Below are 17,768 nucleotides of genomic sequence, written 5' to 3' on the forward strand. Positions count from 1 at the left end.
TTAATTCTTAAAACAATCTAATGAAGTTGTTCATTATTATTCTTTCTTTACTACAAAGGAAACTAAGGCACAGATGAGTTGAGTAACCTGCCCAAGGTGACATAACCAATAAATGGGGAAGCTAAGACTTGAATGTAGTACTTTGGTCCCAAGCTCCCACTTTTAATCTTTAGCACTAGAATCCCTAGTAAAGAGATGAACAATTTCCTAAGTTTAAGAAAGAATGCATCTCTCATTCACTGCTAGTGGGAGTGCAAGATGTCCTAGTTTAGAGGACAGTTTGGCAGGACAGTCCTTAGTTTCGAAACTAAGCACACTCCTACCATATGATCCAGCAATTGTACTCCTTGGTATTTACCTAAATGAGTTGAAAACTTATGCGCACACGAAAACCTAATTGCTGAAACTTGGAAGCAACCAAGATGTTCTTCAATAGGCGAATGGCTAAACTGCGGTACAACCATACAATGTAATATTATTCAGCAATGAAAAGAAATGAACAATCAAGCTACCAAAAAACTCCACAAAGGAACATTAAATGCAAATTGCTGAGTGAAAAGGCTACATACTGTACAATTCGAACTATATAACATTCTGGAAAAGTCAAAACTATGGAGACAGCAAAGATCAGTGGTTGCTAGGGGTTTGGGGAAGGGAAGGAGGGATGAATGGTTGTAGCACAGGGGATTTTTAGGGCAGTGAAATTATTTTGTATGATACTGTAATGGTGGCTCTATGTCATTATACATTTGTCAAACCCCATAGAATGTCAGACACACAGAGTGAACCCTTAATATAAACTATGGTCTTTAGTCAATAATAATTTATCAATATTTGCTCATCAGTTGTAACAAATGCACCGTACTAATGCAAGAATGTTAATAGGGAAAACTAGGGGGAGGGGCAGTGGTGAGAGCATATGGAGTTTTTCTGTAAACCTAAAACTTTTTAAAAAGTGTATTAATTTTAAAAATATGTAAATGTTAAAGGTGCTTCTCTTAAGGTCTCAGCAGGAAATGAGGGATGTGTAGTTAGAAACTGGAAGAAAACTGATTCTTGTTGTAAAGTGGCAGAACTTGGCTGAATTGTGTTCTACAGTTGGGTGAAAAACAACTTGTAAGCAATGAACTTGAATATTTAGCTGAGGAGATTTCCAAGCAAAGAGTGGAAAGTGCATCCTGGTTTCTGTGTGCTATTTATAGCAAAATATGTGAGGAGAGAGACAAATTGAGAAAGGACCTGTTAAGCAAAAGGAGCCATTTTTTTGATCGTTTGGAAAATTTTCAGCTACACCTTATACAAACGAGGCTTTCGATACAAATTGAAATACATATGTATTGAAAAAACATATATATATGTAAAATTTCTGTCCTCAGTGACTTCTCTTTGTAGTTTTAGCAACTGGGTGTACACATAAAAAAAGTAAGCAACCATAGCAAGCAGCATATAGATACTTCCTGAGTGTATATGCAAAATATTGAGTACCTACTATGTGCCGAACACTAATAAGAAACACTCTCTGCATATAAGGTATAATCTAGTGAATAAAAGTCAAAGTTTCTTGAGTTTTTACTTGGCTCCTAGCTCTAGGTACTTTACTTGAATCAACTCATTTAATTAACTCCGGTTACCAAATAGAGAACAGAAAAGGATGGAAATTCACAGAAAACGCATAGGTTAATAATTTAAGATACAACCCTACCTTAATAATGTATCTTTTTGCACAATGGCCATAATTTTGGTAATGACCAGATTTTTTTACTCAAAAAATACATAATGAATATCTTAGTATGTCATCAATAAATATTCATGCATTGAATGCCTTTTAATGGCAGCAAAAGTATTGCATCATATTGATGAATAATTTTTTAAAAGAAAAATATTTACCATAGCTTAGCAGATACACACAAAAAACATATGAAAGCGAACCACTCAATGCATTTACACAAAGCAAACACATCCATATACCCAGCACCCAATCTGAGAACCAAAATCATTGTCAGAATCCCAGAAACTCCTTCCGAGGGTAGTGGGACCTCCCAGTCACTACCTACCAAGGGTAATCATTACCCTGGTTTCTACTGTACAAGGAACATTAATTTCACCTGTTTTTGAACTTTCAAAAGTTGGAAGGCACTATAATATGTGTTTTTTTGTCTGGCTTTTTCCACTCAATATTAGTTAGTGAGATTTAATCCATGTGGTTGTGTGTACTTGTAATTCATTCACTCTCGTGGTGTGGTATTACATTGGGAAAACCTCTCAATATGTCTTTTCTACTGTAGGTGGACATTTGTGTTGTTTCGAGTTTCGGCCTAAAATAATAACTAGACTACTTTGTGTTTCTTACAACTCAACCCTGGCTCTTCCTTTACTGAGATCTATTCTGATATGTTTAAACTTTTTTTCAGTGCAGTAAAAGTTGCAGCTGTGTCCAGTCCTTGTTCCCTGTTACCCTAAAACAAACTCCTGTTGATAAATAATTTTGCTTCAAATGCATCACTAATTGCTTTCTGTTTTGCATATATATATATATATATGTTTAATTTTATTTATTTATTTTTATTTTTGGCTGCCTTGAGCCTTTGTTTCTGCGCGCGGACTTTTCTCTAGTTGCGGTGAGCAGGGGCCACTCTTCATTGCGGTTCTCGGGCTTCTCATTGGGTGGCCTCTCTTGCTGCAGAAGAGCACTGGCTCCAGGCTGCGTGGGCTTCAATAGTTGTGGCACTCAGGCTCAGTAGTTGTGGCTCACAGGCTCCAGAGCGCAGGCCCAGTAGTTGTGGCGCATGGTCCCAGTTCCTCCGCGGCATGTGGGATCTGCCCGGAACAGGGCTCGAACCCGTGTCCCCTGCACTAGCAGGCAGATTCCCAACCACTGCACCACCAGGGAAGCCCCTGCATATATATATATATATATATATATATATATATATATATATATATATATATATTTTTTTTTTAAGCACAAGGTTTTCTTTGGTATGTAACTTCAGGCAAAACTAGCGTTCCAAATGACTTAAGGAAAAAAAAATATATATATATGCTTGATAAAAATCTATACATCGAATAAAGTGATATGTATAAATTATGGACAGCAATCTTTTATAGTATAATTTCTATCAAAACTGCTTCATGCCTCTCCTGTCAGAGCAGGTCGTCTGCCATAAAACCACTGGACATCTTACGTCTCTCTGTCTTCGTCTCACTCTCTTCTCTACCTCTCCTTCTCCCTCTCCCTCTCGTCCCTCTTCCTCACTTCTCTGTTTAGGCAACGTGGTTTCTCTGTTTGTGATCGTCTTCCTCTTTTCTTAAATCATTAGTAAATAATACCAAGAAGTAGACAAAAGCCAATTACAGTATTGTTTGCACTGGACAGGCTCAGGAAAACACGTGACCCGCAGTTTTGACTCAGATGGAAAAGTAAGAAGGGGGAAAGGAAACATATTTGCGTTGTTTAGATTTCGAGAACATGAACTCCTGTCTTGGCCAAAAATCAAACTAGGATCTTCCTTTTAGAAGGTAGCCAGGTTCCAGGGGCGACAGGAACTCACGAACCATCTATAAATTTTGTTCTTAACGTGACGAGAGCGTGGAAACACACTGTGAAATGCAAACCACGGTGCAAACACAATGGGATTGATGTTCCCTTAGGATTGATGTGGGCTCGGCACTTGGGGACACCAGAGCAAGGGGATGCAAGGAGGCTTTTCTGCATCATTTCCCTCGCCCTTTACTCAGGACGCAAGTCATCGAACTAAGTTCCTCTCTGAAAGCCACTAGCCACTAGCTCTTCAAGGAGCTTCAGTGCCTGAAAGTTTCAAACAAAAGCTACACGTATCAGGCCTAAAACTAGGATGACAGTCTGATTCCACTTCGTTGGGAGGTTAGTTTGGTTCCAGGTGAGGACATTACAGAGGCCTCAAGTTGTCTGGAAAACCTATTGCTGATGCGGTGAGGACACCCCGTTTTAAGGCTCTCGACTCCCGCAGTTGCCCAGCGAGGTTGGCCTCCACGCCAAACTTGCACTTCACCTGAGGGTTTCTATCCAATTTGCAGAGTGCGTTTTCTTGCACTCCAGCTCATTTTTATCCTTTCTTCCCTTTTTGTCCTTACCTTACATCAGCCAGTGAAATTTCTATTTAAGTATTTAACAGCATTCGGTATTTCTCGTGTAGTCGTGGCCGAGTGGTTAAGGCGATGGACTAGAAATCCATTGGGGTTTCCCCGCGCAGGTTCGAATCCTGCCGACTACGTTAACTTTAGCGAGCAAAATACGAAGCTTATTACCTGACTATATAGGTTTGCAAGCAACCTCTTTTTCCTTTGCCTCTGTGCACTTCCTTCCTTGGAAACTTGAAAGTATTTCTGGAGTCAACGGATGCCCCTGGTAGGGTTTAGCAACTACCTCCGTGTTCAGTAGATTCAGATCATGGCTGTGAGTATAGATAGGAACCGGTGCACTGGTTCCTTTTTGTCTTTTACCGTAAGGTTGTCACATAGCGCCATGGCCGGCCGCCCCTCTGTGCTGCCTGTTCTGGGAAGTGAGGGACGGACTGGAGTGGACTCAAGGCTAGACTTGGACAGATTCGGCTCGGACGCTGAATCGCATAATGTATGCTTGATAGCAGGAAGCGTAGCCTGCACAGTGACGTAATAAAGACAACAGTGAGCAACTGTATGGAAATTCCTCCAGAGTAGCATACTGTGTTTTCCACATTAGTGCAGTAGTGTATATCTCTACCTGTCATGCTGGAGACCATAGTTCAATTACGCTACACGTTGGCCATTGTCTCTCTTCTAGTTAACCACCAAGGACTGGGGTTCAGGAAGTAACATGAAGAGAGGATGGCCTCTCCACAAATACCAAGTGATACAGCCGGTTTGGTGACAAGTAAAGATTACATCTTGATGTGATGTAAATATATACTATTATGTGTACATATGTACTTAAAAATACATGCATATATACACATTTAAGAGTATATATTTTAAAAGCATATATATGTGTGTGTGTACTTTTCTCTCATGTATATGACAGAGAGAAAAGGAAAAGAAAATGCAGTAATATGCTAAATATGCTAACATTTGGGGACTGGGATAACCAGGAATTCTCTGTATTCTTGTAACTTTTCTGTCACTCTGAAATTATTTCAAAATTAAATTATTTTAAAATAAAAAGTTAAAAGAAAAAAAGACTAATAAAACTATAAATGAAAAATATATTCATTGACATTTAAAAGCACAGATATGCAATTTGAACCGTAGATATAAAAGAGATAAGAAGTAAATTAATGAATAAGAGTTTAGAATTGATGAAGGAATGGGATGCAAACTGCTACAGTGAGCAAGAAAATTCATAACCATGAGAAGAGCTAAATAGAGAGTGCGTGCCTAAAACAGTATTGTTCAATAATGACTATATTTGGGGATATGAAAATAAGATGGTACTATAATTCAAAACAGCAGTAACATGTATGATGGGAAGGTGTGGCCATAATCCAAATTATTCTATGCTCCTTTATAATAATGAATAAGTTCAGAATTAGATGTTCACTCAAAACATGATACATACTTTGGACCAATTGCTGAATGGATGAGTCTTAAAATCAGTATTTTTGTGGGCCATGTTCAAAGCCAAACAGCTTTTCTTTTTAATGAAGGAACATCCTTCCAAAATATAAGAATAAATTTGAAATTTTAATTTAGAATTAATTTTTAACATTTTATAAAATTTAGTAGAATTTAAAAGTTAATATTTTTATGCAGCACTGCCAGACACTAGATTATTTCTTCAGTAATTCTGTTGCACAGTTGAGTGATCAAAGTCCATTCCTTTTCAACTAACATTGAATCTCATTTGTCTCTAACTATTAATTCTTTTCATCATAGACAAAATATTCTTTTTTATTTTTTACAGAGGAAAAAATGATTGATCATAGATAAGAACTATAAGGGCATGGATGAGCAATCAACACAGGCAGTGCTTGAAGGGCCACATCCTTGAGAGAAGGGAAACACATGATATGAGTTGCACAAGAGCTTGCCCTTGAGGGACATGTTCTATTTTGCAGCATTTTAGAATAGACTCCAAGTGGAAAGAAGCAGTTGCCCTGGACTGAGGAGACACTCGTCAGTGTTTGGCTACCAAAATCCATAGGACCTTAGGGTCAAAATTCAGATGATGAGGGAACCACAGAGAAGGAGCTCAAATTTCCATGTATAAATTCTCCTTACAGCATCGGCTAATTCCTAAATTGTACACACACAGGAAGATGTTCCAAAACTCTGTGGGAAAGAGCAGCTGGAAGGCTAATGATCTGTAGAGATTCAGCAGCTGCTTAGTTCTGGAGAACTAAGTTCATACCTCTCCCAGTTGGAGGGAACCCGATAAACACTATCAGCTGTCATTTGAGACTTCAGAAGCATACCTCTTAAGTAGTAAGTGACAAACCCAGCTGTAAGGACCAAACAAGAAGAGCAAGGGCTATGTCTTCAGAGTAAAGAAAAACTAAATAGACCGACCATAACAAAGGCTCAATCTTTGTATATTGCAGAAAGACTACCAGAAAACTCTGAATGTTTGGAAAGAAAGCAATACATGTCTATATAATCCATGGATCAATGAAGAAAACACAATAGAAGTTTTAAAATACTTTGAGCTGAATGATAATGAAAATATGACACATCATAATTTGTCTAATGTAGCTAAAACTATTTTTAGAAGGAAATTTTTGTCTTTAGTTGCAAGTATTAGAACAAGGAAAAGGTTGGAAATCAGTGATCTAACTCAAGAAGCTATAAAAAATTGGGAACTTAAATGCAAAAAGTAGAAGGAACTATTAAAATAAGTGCAGAAATCAGTAAATGGAAAGCAGACATACATCAGAGAAAATCAACAAAGTAAAAGGTTGGTTCTTTGAAAAAATTGATGAAATAGATAAATCCCAAACAAGAATAACTAATAAAGAAAAGAGTAAGTTAAAACACAAAATACCACAACAGGAAGGAAATAGCTGATATTCATATATATCCTAGATATACTTTATTTGTTTATTTTTTAGATATATTTTAAAAACAAGAATGGTATCATAAACATCTTTATGTCAATATACATGAAGCAGTTAATAAAATGGATGCATTCTTTGAAAAATGCAGTATATCACAAGGGACACAGAAAGCAATAGGAAATCTGAATTGTCTTATGCCTATTAAAAAATTAAATCCATAATTTAAAAAGTCACTCCTATAAACCTCCAGGCCTAGGTAGAATCTCTTGTGAATTCTTCTATACAAATAAGAGATAAATAATATCAATCTTACAGAAACGCTTTCAGAGAATAGAAAATATTCTATATCTTGATCATGGTGATTATTACACAAGTATATGCATAAGTAAAAATTCATCAAACTGTATAATCAAGATTTATGGTCTCTTCAGTATGCAAATTACACCTAAATTTAGAAAATGAGAAAAATTAAAGCAAAGTAAGGATGGTTTAACTCAAACAAAAGTAAGGAGAATTCCTCACTTGCAGCTGTGCATTACAAGACATAATAAAAGGTATTCCTGGATTAAAGAAAAATAAAAGATTTGAAAATTGGAATTAATAGGTGAATTAACATAGTAGCTGGTTTCATGGTCAGTATACGACATATCAAGTGTGTTAATACGTACCAACAACAAACAATTGGAAATTTAAAGTTTCCATTTCAATAGCATCAAAAACAACAACTGTTTAAGAGTAAATCTAATAAAAGTAAATTTAATAAAATAAAAATATAAGTAAAAATCAATCCAAAGAGAAGAAGTAAAATAATATAAATACTTTCAATCTAAAAGGGGTTAAGAAAGCAGAAATTAGAGAACAAGAACATACTGGCAAAATTAAAAGAAGAGCAAGATGGTAGACTTAAACTTAACTAAATAAATATTATCTTGAATGTGAGTAGACTAACTATTTCAATTAAAAAACGAAGATTGTCATACTGGAAAAAATTTACCCCGAACTACATGTTCTTTATATGGCATACAGTTTAATATATTTGTTTTAAAAAAAAAGGATTAAAGTAAAAGAATGTACAAGACATATCAGAACAAGTAACCAAAAAAGGCAGACCAGAACCATTTTAGTGATAATAATGTGGTATTTGTAGACTCTTGAGAAAGTAGCATTACTAGAAATAATGAGGCTATTTCACAACCTCCAGGGTCAATTTAGTAAAAGGATATAACAATTTTATATGCACATAATAACTGCTTCAAAGTATAGAAAACAAAAGATTGGCAGAGCTAAATGGAGAAATACAAAAATCCATAATCATAGTTGAATATTTTAACACTTCTATAGAAATAACTACTGCAACAAACAGACAAAAGTTTAGTCAGAAAATGTTAAGCAATAGGATTAATACTATACCCAACTGAAGAATACCTCTGTTTTTGAGGTATACATGAAACATTTAACAAAATCACCAAATGGTAAGCATAATGCAGGTGTCAACAAATTTCAGAAGATTGAGATCACACAGAATATGTTCTCTGAGCACAGTACAACTAAATAAAAATCAATATCAATAGCATAGATAAATAGAAAATTCCTAAATGTTGCAATATTAAGTAATACAGTGCTAAATAAACCCATGGGTCAAATAAGTTTTTTAAAACTATAAAATATTTTTAACTGAATGATAATGAAAATAAGACATATCACAACTTGTGACATGAAGCCAAAACAGTGCTTAAAGTCGAATTTTTATCTCCAAATTCATATATTAAAAAGAGGGAAAATTGAAATTTAATGATCTAAGCTTTCATCTCAAGAACCTAGCTTAAAAATATAGCTATGTTTTAGAGTTTAAAAAATTAAACTCTAAAAGTTAGAAGGAAAGAAATAATAAGAGCTGTAATCACTGAAAAAGAAAGGAAAAATAGACAAAATCAACAAAGCAAAAATTCGCTTGTTAGTAAAATTGCTACCCCAAATTGATTTTTTTTAAAAGAAACAAAGAAAAAATAACAAGGATAAAAAGAGGGCAACATTAAAGATCTTACTGATATCAAATTAGAGTCAGAGGATAAAATGAATAGTTTTGGGGAATAACTTTGACAATAGAAGATAAATTACAGGTTTCTATATAAACACAACTTACCAAAGCAGACACAAGAAGAAATGAAAAGTTTAAATAGTCTGAAGTTCATTAAATAACTTAAAAATCATAATTACCTTCTGTATTAGTTTACTATGGTTGCCATGACAGAATACCACAGATCAAGTGGCTTAAGCAACAGAAATTAATTTTCTCACAGTTCTGGAGGCTGGAATTCCAAGATCAAGGTGTCCACAGGTTTGGTTTCTCCTGAGGCCTCTTCCCTTGGCTTGCAGATAGTGACCTTCTCTCTGTATCCTCACCTGGTCTTTCCTCTGTGCTTGCTTATCCCTGGCATCTCTTTGTGTGCCCAAATTTCCTCTTCTTATAAGGATACTAGTCAGGTTAAATTAGTGCCCATTTTAACAGCCTCATTTTAACTTAAATAAACTTAATTCCCAACTCTTTTTATGAGGCCGGCAAAATCTTCATACTAAAATCTGAGAAGGTTGTTACTAGAGAGGAAAGTGCAGGTCAAACTTTGTGTTAAGCATTCTAGATGCAAAACCATTAAACAAAATAATAGACATCAGATCCAGTAATATAGAGAGAGAAGAGTCAAAGTGAAAAGGTAATGCTTGTTTTAGTAATATGAAATTTGTTTTGTATATAAAAATCAATCACTTTAAATTTATTACAAAATGTAAGAGAAGAAACAAAAGATCATATTAGTAGATACAGGAAAAACATTTGAAAAAATTCAATGCCAATCATTAAACATTTCCAGCAGTCTACGAATAGAAAGGAGATTTCTTAATCCCATGATGCATATATACAAAATCCTACATCTATCATCCTAATTATGGTAAATATTTGACACTTTCTCCCAGTTACTGGGACCACGACAATCAGGACCACTATCACCACTGCTATTCAACATTGTATTGGGGGTCTTAGGCCATGAAATAAAATAAGACAAAGAATTAAAAGATATTAAGATTGGAAATGAAGAAATAGGACTGTCATCATTTGCAGATGATATCATTAAGTGCTTGGAAAATCCCCCCAGATATACAAACTATTAGAATTAATAAGAAAAATAGCAAATTTACTAGATACAAAACCCCATATTCAAATATATATTGTATTCATATATACTGGCAAAAATAGACAACTGTTTTGTCATTTACAATAGCAAGAAAACTACCAATATCCTAATAATAAATACAATAATAAATGTAATAAAAATGTGCAAGAGTGCTATATTAAAAACTTCAAATCACTGTGCAGAGAATTTTTAGTAATATCTAAATAAATGAAAAGATACATCATATTCATTGATTGAAAGGCTCAGATTCAATGTATTTGAAATAAAATTCTCAAAGAGTACTTCTGATAGAATTGACAAACTCTCTCTAAAATATATGTGCAGGTGGAAAGAACCTAGAATAGTAAAGGAAATCTTGCAAAGGAAGAACAAATCTGGAGGAGTTTTACCACCACATAACAAGACTTATTCTAAAGCTATAGTGATTAATAAAATATACTATTGACGTAAAGATAAAGAAAGAGATCATTGGAACAAAATAGATATGCTGATACAAAACCACATACATATAACAAAGTGTCACTGCAACTCAAAGGGGAAAATGATAGATTTTTCAAAAGATGGTGCTGGGTCAACTGGATATACAAAGGAAAACAATGTGGACATTGGCCTCTTCTGTAAACTATTCCCTAAATTAATTCAAGATGAATTAAAACCCTAAATGTGCAAGGTAAAATAATAAAATTTACAGAGGAAAAAAGGAGACTATCTTCATGAACTTTGGGTTGCCAAGGATTCCCTGTATAATAAGCACAAAAAGCAATGACCATAAAAGATAGGTAAATTATACTTTTTTAAACTTAAGAATTTCAGTACATCCAAAGACACCATTAACAATGTGAAAAGGCACAGAGTGGGAGATGTTTTTAATAAGTACATCTGACAAAAGATTTATGTCTAGACTGTATACAGAACTCCTTAAAATCAGTAAGAAAAAAGACAATAGGTAATAAATCAGATGGTGGGAATCTGGGTAGTATCTCTTCTGATGATGGCTGATAAGCTGGTCACTGTAGGGGTCCTCTTTCAAGGACAGTGTCAATCAGCTCCCTCTCAGCACAATACTGACACATTATTTTTAATTCTCTGGGAAGAACCTCCATTTTTGACAGAACATTTCCGCTTCAGTGTCTGTACAGGGTATAGTAGATGGCCAGTAATCATCTATTTCCATCTCTCCCAAGAGAACCTTCCTGTACTACAGAGGCTAGACGGTTAACACTACATTTTCCTAGCTCCCTTGCAGCTAGGTGTGATTTAAGCTTTTTCTGGGAGTTTTCTAATGTGGAAATAAGGCACCTTCTAATTCAGTTGTTTTGTGCTAACAAGCATTGTTATGGAAAAATTGGGATTTCCTGCAGAGGAACACAGTTGAGGGGTGTCAGTTGTTTTGCTAATTCATATCTAGGAGCATGGCACACTCCAGAACGTGGAATTCTCAAAGTGTGGTCCCCACACCAACACCAGCAGCAACATTTGGCACCTTGCCTAGAAATGTAAGTTGCTTTCTGACTGTTCTGTGTTTGTCTATTTGTCACCCATTAACCACAGGTCCAAATTAACCACCAGAGTTGTTTACATTTCCTGCTACCACCTCATTTATCTAGCTCTCACACGTCAAGCCAATATTTCTCCTGCCCTAAATAAGCCCAGGGCCAGGTACCAGATAACTAGGGACAGGCCCTATGCCCCCAAACTCCCTGGATTACTAAAATGATCTAATCCTAAACTGTTTACTCTGACTTGCCTTTCCTTTCCTATGGAAATCCCAATAAAGTCTGTAACTTGTGCCTTCCTCTTGCTCTTTTCTGCCTCCTGACCAACACCAGGTACTTCCCCCTGGGGCCCTGAGTAGTTTCTAGAGGAACTGTTTCTAGGGAAACTGTGAGTAACATCAAACCTCTCTTTGGTGGCATTGGCCTCTCCCTGTCTTCTCTCACTCACCTTTGTAAATTAAGACCTGGCTGACTTGCTTTCTGTCATGATAGATAGCTTTCATACTAAATTTTGAGAGCAACTTTCCTAGAGAGAACACTGCTGTTGCAGAAGCCTACAGATATCTGCACTACAGTTCAGGCAATAGACCCCTGAAATCAACGATTTCAGCAGCAGCATTTTGATTTCCTATTTTCTTCATTGTAGACAATGGCAACCTCTCTGGGAGACTATTACTTCAGCGTTGTTTTGGGAATTTCTGCATTAGAAATGATGGTGAATTAGAGGTGAATTAGAGCTGGCACCTCCCTTCATCCCTCTGTGCCAAAAAGTTTGTAAGCTTCTGTGTTCTTATTAATCCCCCTTTTGCTTAAAATAGCTTGAGAGTCTTTGTTTCTTAAGTAATTTTTTGACATATAACACAATATTAATGTGGAAAAGTACATAAACCATAATTTACGGCTCAAGAAATTTCCACAAAGTAAACACACCTATGTAGACAGCACCCAGAATGAGAAACAGAACCATTCCCAGCATCTCCAACAGCCCCCCTTATGGCCTTTCTCTGCTTTCAACAATCACCTTTCTGATTTCTAACACCAAAGATTTGTTTTGCCTGGTTTGAACTATATATAAATAAAATCATGAGCTATGTATGCCTTTATGTCTGGCATCACTCCAATAATATGTTGTGAGATTCTCCCAATTTGTGTGCAGTTGAAATCATTTATTCTCATTGCTTTACTATTCCTTTGTATAAAAAGCAATTATTTATCTTTTCTGTTGCTGATGGACTTTGGATTGTTTCCAGTTTGGGACTAAAATGGGTAGAACGATTTTGTTTCATGAAGCTGAACTCAGATTCACTTCTTTTATCTGAATCGATTCTGCCAGGCTATCTTTTTTTTTTTTTTCAGTCCATACATGTTAATGGAGAGAAAAATAAACAAGGTTGAAACTTACAAGGATCTCTGTTTATTTTATTGTAAGTGAAAAAAATGATTAAATTCAGTTCATCTTGATTGCAGTCAATTTTTTTGAGGGGGGAGGATCAGATTTTTTTTAAAGCATGAAACGTTCTGTCATTTCTTCAGTGTTTAACTCCCTTCAAACTAGAGTCCCAAAGGAATTTACCTACAATGTTATAGGCTTGTTAAAAATGTGTAGACCAAATAAAAGGGCTGTGATATGACTAAATATGGCAACATCTGTATCACAACTTACATTTTACTTTAAATTTGCAATTAGTTATGTGATAACTTGCCATGAGTTTTGAAGAATGTTTATGTGATTTTCATTTTGAAAGGAAAGACAGTTCAAATAATAGGCTGCTTAGATATGGAATCTGGCTTCTCTACCCAAAACTCGGCTTAATACTCAGAGCAGACTCCCTTTTCCATTAAACCCTGAGGTTTCTTAGGGTTGCTTTTATTTCGGTGGAAAACAATCTCTCCTCATCCCCTGAGCCGCTGCACTCTTCTCTTCACCACTCTGTTCCCTCCGCCTCTTCTGTTTGGACCGCTTGACAGATTCCTCTGTCTTCGGTTTCTCCTCCTCCCCTTCTTTGTCCCCTTGTCCTCGTCCGTCTTCTTCTAAAAATTAGATTAATACCTCCTAAGCAACCTAGACAAAAATCAGTTTCAGGACTTGGGAAAACATTGTGACTGAGAAACTAAGGTCGAAATATAAGGAGAAAAACAAAAACAAAAACACAACAACCTGTTGCGTTGGTTAACTTTAGAAAGAAATGGCCCCTGCGCGGGCCAAAAATCAAACCAGATTATGAGCCTAAAGCCTTAGCAATAACGTGGCGAGGGAATACCAAGGCAGCTTTCCACGTCATTTTTCGCGCGGTCCACCTGGGACACAAATCAGCGGAAGCAATTTTCTGCTTGGAACCCATTTGGCACAGCGGCCTTCATCCCGGAGCAGACCCTTGGAAGTCCGAACATCCCGGACTAGAAAACGGTTAGGTCCTGACTCTCCCTCGATACGGGCTAGGTTTGGTGCCAGTGCATGGGGATTGCAGACGCTCCCCAGAGGCTGCGCCCCGGAGTGTTATTTGAAGTTTGCTGGTAACGCTAATGCCCACGCGGTGAGGGCGCTATCTCATTCCGGTGTTCTGATTCCAGGGGATGTCCGAGGTTGGCCTCTCTTCCTAATTCTCGTTTCACCTCAGCGTTTCCACTCAGCTCACCAAGGACACGTGTTTGTACCTGCCACGTGATTCCTGTCACTCCACCTTCGCTCCGCAGATGTAGTTGTGGCCGAGTGGTTAAGGCGATGGACTAGAAATCCATTGGGGTCTCCCCGCGCAGGTTCGAATCCTGCCGACTACGGCAAGCTTTTTTCCTCCCTGAATTTATACTTAACCTCTTAAACTGATCAGTTTGACAATCTGAAGTTACCCAGAAAGGAACTCGCTAACCGTTTCTCACCACAATAACGCAAGCTTCTAGACTAAACTTGTCCCGTTCCGGCCCGGACATCACTCAAAACGCACGGAGCTCCTGTCCTGCGATGATTACAACAACAACAACCCAAGCCTTTCTTTGAGCGAAATGCTCAAACCCCCACCTCAGATTTTCTTGTCCACGGAATTACGCCCTATTTGAGAGAACACACACAAAATATATCTCGCTTAGAAAAGTACACTTCATGAAATCCTGACTCACTGCTCCGTTTCCAGGGAGTCGAATCTGAGATATTCCATTTACGATTCTAGTAAGAATCGTCACACCAGCAAGCAAACCAACATTATCTCGCTAGATGACCCAGCCGAGGAGCCTGTGTTACAGGTGAAACAAGAGGTACTCTTCACTAGGTGCTTTTTTTTTTTAGTATAGTGGTGTGTGCGCTGGTTTGTTACCTGCAATACAGGGGCTCGGTTCCCAGACAGGATATTTAAGTGATTTTTCTGAATTTTGTGGCTCTGACAACCTATTCTTGTTCTTCCACTCAAATGTTAAGTTTCTTCTTTTAACTTATTCTTTTCAAGACAACTAAATGTAATGAAAAAGAAGCGAGCAGAATAAATCATTTGATGAGTAACACAAAAGGAAACTCGTAACTTGACAGGGGAGAAACTTGTCAGATACTCCCTTAATCAGTTGATCATAGTTAGTATTTCAAGTATTAGGACATTCAACATCATGTGCCTCTCTATATGATGAAATGCACAGGACACAACCTAACTAGTGTGGTATTCGTGTTGAAAAGGCATTATCTGAATTTAACTCTCAGAAAACAACAGACGAATTCAAAGTGAGGGGGCATTCTACAAAATATCTGACCTGATTTTTCAAAATGTCAATGAAATGCAAAACAAAGCAAGATTGAGGAACTCGATCCAGATTAAAGAACTAAAGAGACATGTTAGCTGAATGTAGTGTATTTTTCTTAAAATAAAGGATTCACACTATTGGCAAAACATTAACAAGGTGTGTAGATTAAATGAGTTTCAACCCTGATTTTATAATTATTCCATGGTTAGGAAGGAGAAGGTCCATGTTTTAAGAAAATACATAATGAAGTATTTAAGGTAAAGGGACACCTTGTCTAAAATTCACTCAATAGTTAAGAAAAAAGTTATACATATGTAAATCTGTCTATATCTATCAAGAAAAATAAAGCACATATGATAAATTGTTAACATTTGGGGAATCTAGGTAAAGCATTTATGAAAAATCTCTGTACAATCCTTGCAATTTTTTCATAAATTTGAAATTATATCAAAATAAGTTAGAAAAGGAAAAGAAACAGATAGAAAAATAATAAAAATACACTCATGGAAATTAAACCCCAAATACAGTTTGAACATTAGGTGTAACATAGGTGATGAGGAAACTATTAAATATAATATTAGACCTGATGGAAGAATAGTATGCAAAATTCTATAGCAAGCAAGGCAAAAACATTATTTTTAATGATGACTGATATTTAAGATATAGGTACAAGATGGAAGTATTACACAGTAATATTATGCATGGTTGGAGTGTGTGAATATAATAAAATAATTTTGGGGTCTAATGGTTTTGTATCAGGTGAAAATGAAAAGTGCATTTACATCAGCTTTTCTGTGACATCAGCATCAAAGTTCATAATTAAGAAACACCTGTCTAGACTATAAAAATAAACCTGAAAATTTAATCAACATTTTAATTTAACTATTAATTATTACCATTATGTTATTTAAATGTTAGTATTTATTACAAACTATTAGGTATAAAATAAGCTACAAAGCTATATCATACAACATGGGGAGTATAGCCAATATTTTATTATAAGTGGGGTATAACATTTAAAAATTGTGAATCACACTGTTGTATGCCTGTAACCTATATAATATTGTACAGCATCTATACTTCAATTTAAAAAATTAAATTTAATTTTAAAAACAAAACAAAATGTTAGTGGTTAAAATATTAAAACGTGATACTGTGTAACAGAATTATTCACTAAATTATTTCTTCAGTCACTCTACTTCACATTTGAAGTAATATGTAGATGCCCAATTTCAGCTAAGCTTAACTATTATTTGTCTGTGTTTCTTCTTTTCATTATAGACCATATACAAAATGTATGTGTGTATAACAAGTGGAAATTAAAATTCAAATATTCCATTTGCAGCAAAAATGTAAAAGTCTAGGAATAAATCTAACAGAAGATGTGCAAGAAATCTATATTAAAAACTACAAAATATTGCTGTGGGAATTAAATGGAGGAAAGTACTATGTTTATTTTTCTGGAAGACACAATCTTGTCAAAATGACAACTATTTCCAAATTGATCAACAGATTCCATGAAATCCCAATCAGCCTCCAAATATGTATTTTATGGAAGTTAACTCAGTTTCAAAAACACATTTGGAAATGTAGAGCAAATTAAAAAACAAGAAAATATTGAAGATAGCAAAATTGGAGGAATTACACAAATATATATCAAGACATATGTAATTACTTATAAATCTACAGTAACTAAAATGGTAAGCTATTGGTTATTATATATAAGTAAGTACAAAAACATTATCTTCATCTCTGTATCAACTTGGCCAGGTTGAACTACATTCCCCAGAATTCCTTTTCCTGTGTGTTTCTGGTTGGATAGTCCTCAAGAGATATTCTTGTAGGAAATTTGGAGGGAGAAAGTCAAGTCGAAGCCATTCTGTAGCTCACATTAACTCATCTGCTGACTTGTCATGTGGCAACATTTGGGCCTGCAGCTGCCTCACCTTCCCCTGGATCCTCCTTCACCCGCCTCCTTTCCTGGACCAAATGTGTGTGTTTACCTCCAGGTAAACACACAGGGCTCTGGCTGCTGCTCGACACCTGCACCACCAAGGTCAGGGGCAACCAGAGCTGACACAGGTATCAATCCATTGCATGGGGCTCATCTTCCCTTCTCGACAACCTTCTCTGTGGATTTCGAGCTTCAGCATTATAGAGACTATTTTACCAATCCCTACAAACCTCATACATATATGAAATGTATATATCCATCCTAGTGGTTCTGCTTGTCTTATTGAACCCTGACTGAAATTTTTACTTTCATATTTTTGCTATTACAAACAATGCTGCAGTGGACATTGTAATCATGTAAATCACCAGCTGTTTCTGCCCTGTTTCCGAGTGGGTCAAAG

The 17,768-nt window shown here is 36.0% G+C and overlaps 2 non-coding genes across 2 annotated transcripts; both read left to right on the top strand.

Annotated features, from left to right (window-relative positions):
• Positions 1–4,171: 4,171 nt before the first annotated feature.
• Positions 4,172–4,253, top strand: TRNAS-AGA (transfer RNA serine (anticodon AGA)). The gene has a single exon. It is a non-coding gene; the product is annotated as a tRNA-Ser (tRNA).
• A 10,134-nt stretch (positions 4,254–14,387) lies between these two features.
• Positions 14,388–14,469, top strand: TRNAS-AGA (transfer RNA serine (anticodon AGA)). Its single transcript has one exon. It is a non-coding gene; the product is annotated as a tRNA-Ser (tRNA).
• The last annotated feature ends 3,299 nt before the right edge of the window (positions 14,470–17,768 follow it).

The sequence above is a fragment of the Delphinus delphis genome, chromosome 10, assembly GCF_949987515.2.
Source record: "Delphinus delphis chromosome 10, mDelDel1.2, whole genome shotgun sequence".
In the NCBI taxonomy this organism is placed as follows: Eukaryota; Metazoa; Chordata; class Mammalia; order Artiodactyla; family Delphinidae; genus Delphinus; species Delphinus delphis.